Source organism: Cryptomeria japonica, chromosome 5 (assembly GCF_030272615.1).
Source record: "Cryptomeria japonica chromosome 5, Sugi_1.0, whole genome shotgun sequence".
In the NCBI taxonomy this organism is placed as follows: Eukaryota; Viridiplantae; Streptophyta; class Pinopsida; order Cupressales; family Cupressaceae; genus Cryptomeria; species Cryptomeria japonica.
This window is the reverse complement of record NC_081409.1, coordinates 762,207,332-762,214,895: the sequence shown is the minus strand read 5'-3', so window position 1 is coordinate 762,214,895 and position 7,564 is coordinate 762,207,332. Positions and strand designations below refer to the sequence as shown.

Genomic DNA, 7,564 nt, shown 5'->3' with positions numbered 1-7,564 from the left:
ATCAAAAGACAAACACATATCTTTATAATTTTTAATGATCTACTTAAAATTTTATAGATTTTAAGAACATTTAAATCTTTTTAAATCTTCAAACCAATTGGAAAAAAAAATCATGAGAAATTCAAATGGTGAAGACTTAGAAGATTAAACTATTAATATTGAGAGAGGGGAGTCAAGAAGCTTGTGCAATCAACTTGTATGGAGAAACACACATCCCTCACTTAATAATCCCTATTTTGAGGCAAAGGTAGGAAAACAGGAAAGAAGAAATAATCCAGAATTCTGAAAAAATTAAAAATTAGTTATTGTTTATTGTTTATTTGTTTGAACTGTCTCTTTGGGAATGGGAGGTCAAAATAAGGACTTGCTAAGCAATAGACATGCATTAATTGATTTGATTTAAATTTAGGTTAAAATGAATTTGTGAACCAACTTCCATTAAAAAAAATAGGATGAAAAACTGTTAAAAAATAGTTTGTGCCACTGTGATACATTCAATTTTAGTTACCCATCTTCATTTTTGAATCAAATATATTTATTAAATCTAAAGAGTGACAAAACATATGATTTGAAATTTTCATGTAAGATTTTGAGAAACACCAAATTAAAATGTGCAACTACTAAATCGTTTCCCTAATCACCAATATTGTTCTTATTGTTCTGAGTTCGTTTAGGGAGGCATGGCTGCTGGTCCTAGGACTCCATCTGATTCATCTTGTTGCACAGGTGAGTGGTGTTATACATTGTGTTGTTTTTTGGGTGTATAAGGACCTTTGTTCTATTTATAACCACATTCAGAATGCTCGATTAGCTCGTGCTACAATGGAGTTTCTGCACAATGCATTTAGAACCATCTTTTAATCATATGATAATGTTTTTATTGTTTGTTCCTTTAATTTTGTTACAGATGTCACCGATCCTCTCTATAAAGAGCTCTGGCATGTCTGTGCTGGCCCCTGTTTTTCCATGCCAAGGACTGGAGAGCGGCTGTTTTACTCTTCCAGGTCATATAAAGCAGGTATGTATATTTTATTTTATTTTTGATTATTTGGCTGTTCTTCGAAAGAGTGGCATATATGACTTCTGACTTCAATGTGAATGTAAGCATGATCTCATGAATTGTAACTCTCCCTGAACTATCATGCGCATGACTCGGAAATCTTCATAGTTTCATGTGTGGGTCACTTAAGTGGCTTTGCATGCGATGTTTATATAGTTCGTAGTATGTTCCGCGGCAAAGGTTTTCTTGGTGGATATATTCTAATAGCTCTCAGTACATTGAGAAGCGTTACCGTCACCAGATCAGTCACGCGATACAACATAATGCCCGTGAAGAATGTGTTTTGTTTGTTCGCCACACTTTTACCTCATGTTAAATCACCTCAGACAATTCAGATTCTGTTTGTACTTTGACAAACTGACTATTAAATTGCAAAGACCAAATCATCGTCACTGAGCTCAGCCTTCTTCTAAATTAGTAATATACTTTGCGGAGATCTATATCTACCCTTTAAGTAATAGTAGTAGTCAATGCCTCTTTACCTAGACATCGATTGAAATTAAGGCTTGTACAAATTCGGTGTTGTATTGCAGGTTGAAGAATCAATAACCAAATACCTAGACATCAATAACCAGGAAGATGAACAACAGGTGCCTTTGCATGACCTGCCATCCTAGATTCTTTGCTGGGTGAGGATTGTGTTGCTGCAGGTAAATTAATATGCATTCTTTTGTGCTTATAATGGTTGATTAACGCCATTTTGCATGGTTCAGATTATGGAGCTTAGCTTCCTATTCTTTGTATCTATAAGAAGCTCATGGTCAATTTCCTAGTTGTGCTGTTTAGCTTATGACATTCCTTACAGGTTGAACAAGACACCCATGAAATGTTTGCTCATATTAGTTTGGTTCCCAAGGCATAGGTATGCTCTACAATCCTTCTTATATTAAGGCCTCTCTGGCATGTATAGGTCCATATGACCTTATATCTCAGACCTAAATTCTTAGATCTTCATAATATACAGAACACCTGTGCTGATATTGTTCCGTTCACAGCAGGATGATTCCTCCACTGATGAATGCCTTGCACCTGTGGTTAGTTTTCCAAGTATACAATTGTTCAAGCATTGTTATTTTCCAAGTATACAATTGTTCAAGCATTGATACATGATTTTTATATTACCTTGTGTGCTTTTTAAGATAGTATTGACCATCTGGGCTGTTTTTTAATAGGACAAGAGTCAACAACCTCAAGAATTAGTTGCCAAAGATCTACATGGAAATGGAAATGATTGGTGTTTACGGCACATCTATCGTGGTGGGTCGCTTGCCATATTATCTGGTAGCTTGTACTAAACTAGATTTCAAATCTAAGAAGAAATCTTAAATTTTTCAGTCTAAACTCTTATTCAATATAACTCATATTATGAAAAGATGGATGCATATGTTTTCAGGAAAAAATATTGTAGGATATGTTAATGGTTTTCTTAGATAAACCCCAGGATCTGGATTTGGGTGTGGTTTTTTCTTGGTCAGGCATGTTCCCATCCTCATAACATTATTTAATTTTCAATAGTATTGAATTTATGAATTTATTAATTTCAATAATGTTATGTGGACTAGTTTCCATTTGCAGGCTTATATATTGTATGATTTTTTTTCATTTGGACCATATTGGTAAACCTGAACCTGTCACTTAGACTTTATATTCATATTTGTGTAGATTATTGTGATTGAGGTGCTTGTTCTAGGGCAAACTGTTAGGCTAATTTCTGTAAGTGTTTTTCCAATAATCGTTAACATTCTACTTTTTTTTGTTTTTGTAATTGAATGATATTTAGCAATGACTTCAAACAGAAATGAATTTTTTCCCTACTGAAACCAGCCGGTTCAGATATTGCTTCTAATTTTTATGATAAAATATAAGAGTCCTCCTGTAGACTGTAAATCATTTCTCATTAATATCATTGAGCTTTTGAGTGTTTTAATTTAGTGAATTAAGAATATGTAGGCTTTAATGATTAATCGTTACTAAGGATTTCTTTTAGAAAGAAATTTGTTTTTAATTACTAACACATTTTAATTTGGTTTGATTGAAAAAAAACACTAGGAGAGAAAAGGAGGCATTTGCTGACAACTGGGTGGAGAGCCTTTGTTAACTCCAAAAGGCTTGTAGCAGGAGATGCATTCAACTTTCTGAGGTTTCTAGGCTTGGCCATTTTATTAACTCCAAAATGTTATATTTGGTGTATTCTTATCATTTATATAAGACATTTTTGGCCTTAGGGATAAAAATGGCGAACTACGTGTAGGGGTCAGGTGTGCCATGCATGAGCAAAGTAACATTCCGTCCTCAGTTATATCCAGTCGCAGAATGGAGATTGTTGTCCTTGCTGCTATGTTTAGTGTCTACTACAAGCCAAGGCAAAAACTGATGATATTTCCTAGTAGTCTCTTACCACTCAAATTATTTTTACATTCAACATCTAAATATCTTTTAATGTTAATAAAATTTTACTATCCATGAAATTAGACTGTGGTAGCTGCTTTTAGATTAGATTGGGTGTATATTATTTTAATATAAAATCTAATCTAATCTAGAAACACCCAGGTAACTGATCAAATTGTACAAAGCCTTTGATAATTTTATGATTGGGGATGGGATGCATTTTAGTACTTTACCAAGATATTCAGAAAAGGGTAGAATATGAAATATGCAGGGTTTCAGTAATTAGTAGGCACCCGCAAACCTTTCCTTTAGGTTATGAGATAGTTGCATTGTTATTTAAACAATTTTTTATCAGTTTATGGGGTTCCCAACTTCCCAAAGCAGTTGTACGTTGCACTGTCACAAAATAGAGAAATGGGCAGCACTTTTATCTTTTATTTTCATTTTATGAGCATTATTTTTATAAGCCATGTTAAAGTGTTATGGACAGCTGCACTCCTCGTTTACCAAGGAGCTAGATTACATTGATAAAGGGACAGCATATTACTTGAATCTGCTTATATTTTTTGCCTGGTCTAAATTTTTGTTTCATCCTTTCTGATGTTTGGATCTGTACATATTATTCAGAACCAGCCCGTGAGAATTCATAATTCCTGATGACCAGTACATGGAAGCCATGAACAGTAATTTGTCAGTTAGCATGAGATTCGGGATGAGATTTGAGGGAGAAGCAACCCCAGAGCAACGTTCTTCCTATTGAGCACTTTATACTTCAAAATCTGGTGTAGTTTAGGCAAGCCAAGTATTGATAGATGGATTATGATTCAATAACCGTTCTATGTTGGATTAGGATATGGTGAATTTCGAAATACGCCTATCGCTGTAAGTTTATAAAATAGATATGTGATGTTCAGTGTACTGTATAGGAGATCAGTAATTAGCAATTGTTTGATGGCTATGGATAGAAGATAATTGCAATTGCATACTGAGAGGAATTTATTTTCAAAGATAATGTAGTTGTTACATTGTGTTATGCCTGATATGTGTTTCTGTTGGACAGATTTACTGGTACTGTCATTGAAATAGGTGATTCTGATACCCTGAGGTGGTCGGGTTCAAAGTGGAGATGCCTCAAGGTATTTATGGAATAGAAGAAAATCTTTGTTTAGTTTTAATTATCATCATTATATAATCAATACGGAACAGTGCATCCTCTTGCTTATAATCACTCTTCTAATTTTGTGAACTTCAGGTACAATGGGATGCAATATCAGCTATTCCACGACCAGAGAGGGTCTTACCATGGAAAATAGAACCTGTCTTGACCCCGTTAGAAATTTATCCTTTACCGAGAGCCAAAAACAAGAAGCCCCAGCCAAACATACTGCCTTCAACACAAAATTTGTCAGTTTTCAATAAGGACAATGTTCTTAATCACACATAACCAAAGAGTCATTACTAAAGTGAAATTGTTGCTTTTTCTTCACAAAAGTTCTTCTTCTTTTGTCTGATATTCGTCTCAGATAAGGCATCAGTTGATTTTACACAGTTGCAAAGATTTAATACAATGGTCTTACAAGGTCAAGAACTTATGACCTCGGGAGGATCTTTGAGTCAAAATAACGTTGACAGTGTTCAGAGGACAGTTGTGTGGTGGCCAAAATTAGACGATGTCAGAACAAATGGTGTATTCTATCAAGGAAGATCCCACTGCAAACGCATGACTTAGCATATGGAGTGTCGTTTCCCAGTTTTCAGGGCATTAGTGAATTGCTGAACTGTGTGGGTCATATACTAATCGTATTGTGGAAGATCCACAAGAAATGAAGCTTTCTAGAAAACCGTTTCAGAAACTCAACGAGTTTCCAAAATCTGGTCATCATTTGATTGACTTTTTCTCAAGCAGTGAGCCAAATCCATCAAAAAGTAGAGTTTCTGTCAACGAGGAAGACCTACACGTTTCTGCTCATACCCCGAAAGAATTTCTTTCACTATTCCCAGAGGTTGACCAACAGTTGGTGCAAACAAGGTTGATCAAGTCTGATACATCTGCTATGAGCTGTGTGCAAGAAACATCATCTTGGAGACTATTACAAGAAATACAGTGCAGAGCTCAGAGAAGGAGCTGTACTAAAGTATTAATCATTTTACATTTCTGTAGGACAGAAATTGGAATTTTGTAAATTTTATATATTGTTGGAAAGATTCTGACAGTTCAGAACCATGTTTTTCATCAAAATGTAGGTACATAAGCAGGGTACTGCTCTTGGGCGAGCTGTGGATCTTACAAAATTTGAAAGATACAAAGAGCTTACTCCTGAGCTTGAGGTCATGTTAAATTTTGAAGGACAATTGGAGGATCCAAGCAAAGGCTGCCAACTTCTCTACACATATAATGAAGGAGATATGATGTTTGCAGGAGATGATCCTTGGCAGTAAGTATCAATGTCCAATATTCCATCCAAAAAGAATAGTGAATTATTTTCGAGAATCTATCAACAATCACAAAAATAGAATCCATACCTCGCTAAATTCTTGGTAGTCCAAGCACAAAATCCATTCTTACATCATCCCATGGTCTCTTTGGTATGGGTAATGGCTAATGTATTTCCATGTTTTGAATCCTGCCTTGGCATATTGACAAAATTGACATCTTTGCACAAATTTTTTAATTTCTGCCTTCATCCTTGACGGCAATAATATCTATAATATCTTTCAGTAACTTGTGCCATGGTTTTATCAGCTAAACCACCACAATCTTTTGTTCTTATTAAGTTCTGCCTCATTGACCCTTGAAGTATACATGACTGTTGTCCTTTGAATAAAATTCCATCCGGTATGAAGTAATCCATCTATGACTAACTAATCTCTTATATAGTAGGATTGTTGATAACTGATGCTGCTCTAGCATGCAGCTAGATTAATTGCATGAAGCATGTACTCCTCCAGCATGCATTAATCCTTAAGACTATTTTTAGTTTTGTTTTTTTGCATGAGTTTGTTTTTAGTAAATAAAGCATGCTATGCATACACTTATTTTATCTTATTGTATTCTTAATTTAAGGAGTAGTTTGTTTTTTAGTTTAAGAGCCTTAGTAGCTTTCCATGCAAATGTTAGGAACTGCAGTTATTATTAATTCTCCTAGGCTGCAAATTCTTTATATATACAACCTCTATGTAATTTTTTATTTAAGCTTCAATAAATAAATTGGTGTGTGCAATTCCAAAAAAGCAAGGCACTTTGTTTTTTATTTTGAATTGTGATTTTTTTTTGCTATTTATTCTTTTTGCTATTATTGTTTGCTAATCAGTTGGTTCAGACAGGATAGGTTAGGTTCAAAATTCTACAAGTGGTATCAGAGCAGGTAAAATTGTTTCGGGTTAAAGTTTTATTGTTGGAATTTCGCCAAAGTTAAATCATGTCGAATTCTAACCATATCCCCATTCCAGAATTTGATGGGAATGATTATGATTATTGGTGCATTAAGATGTTGACCTTTTTGATTGGAAAATATTTGTGGGAGATTATTGAATCAGGTTATGAAGAGTCAACTGATTGGAATGCCCTTACAACCAATGAAAGAATAGCAAGAAAGGAAGCAAGGAAAAAGAATGTTCAAGCTTTGTTTCACATTCAGATAGCTCTTGATAAGAGCTTATTTCCAAGAATATCAGGAGCAACAACTGCCAAAGATGCCTGAAAGACTCTACAAGAAGCTTACCAGGGTAGTGATCAAGTTAAAATGGTCAAGCTTCAGACATTGAAGCGAGAGTTCGAGAATTTGAAGATTCAAGAAGCTGAAAGTATAAGTGATTATTGTGTCAGAGTCAAAGATGTGGTCAATAAAATGGCTACACTTGGGGAAATTGTAAGCAATAAAGTTTTGATAAAAAAGGTGTTGAGATCTTTGACACCCAGATAGAATCATGTAGCAATAATCATAGAAGAAAGCAAGGATTTGACAAAACTACAGTTTGATCAACTGGTTGGATCCCTGATGTCTCATGAAGAAAGATTGACAGATTCTTTTGAAGGTGTAGAGAAAGCTTTTTCCTCTAAATTGCTAATCACAAAAAAATGAAGATGCAGGCAACAGTAGTGCCAAAATCCTTCAA

General features: G+C 34.7%; 1 pseudogene; it reads left to right on the top strand.

The window, feature by feature from the left end:
* The first annotated feature begins 680 nt into the window (after window positions 1-680).
* Window positions 681-4,892, top strand: LOC131036532 (auxin response factor 2B-like; annotated as a pseudogene).
* The last annotated feature ends 2,672 nt before the right edge of the window (window positions 4,893-7,564 follow it).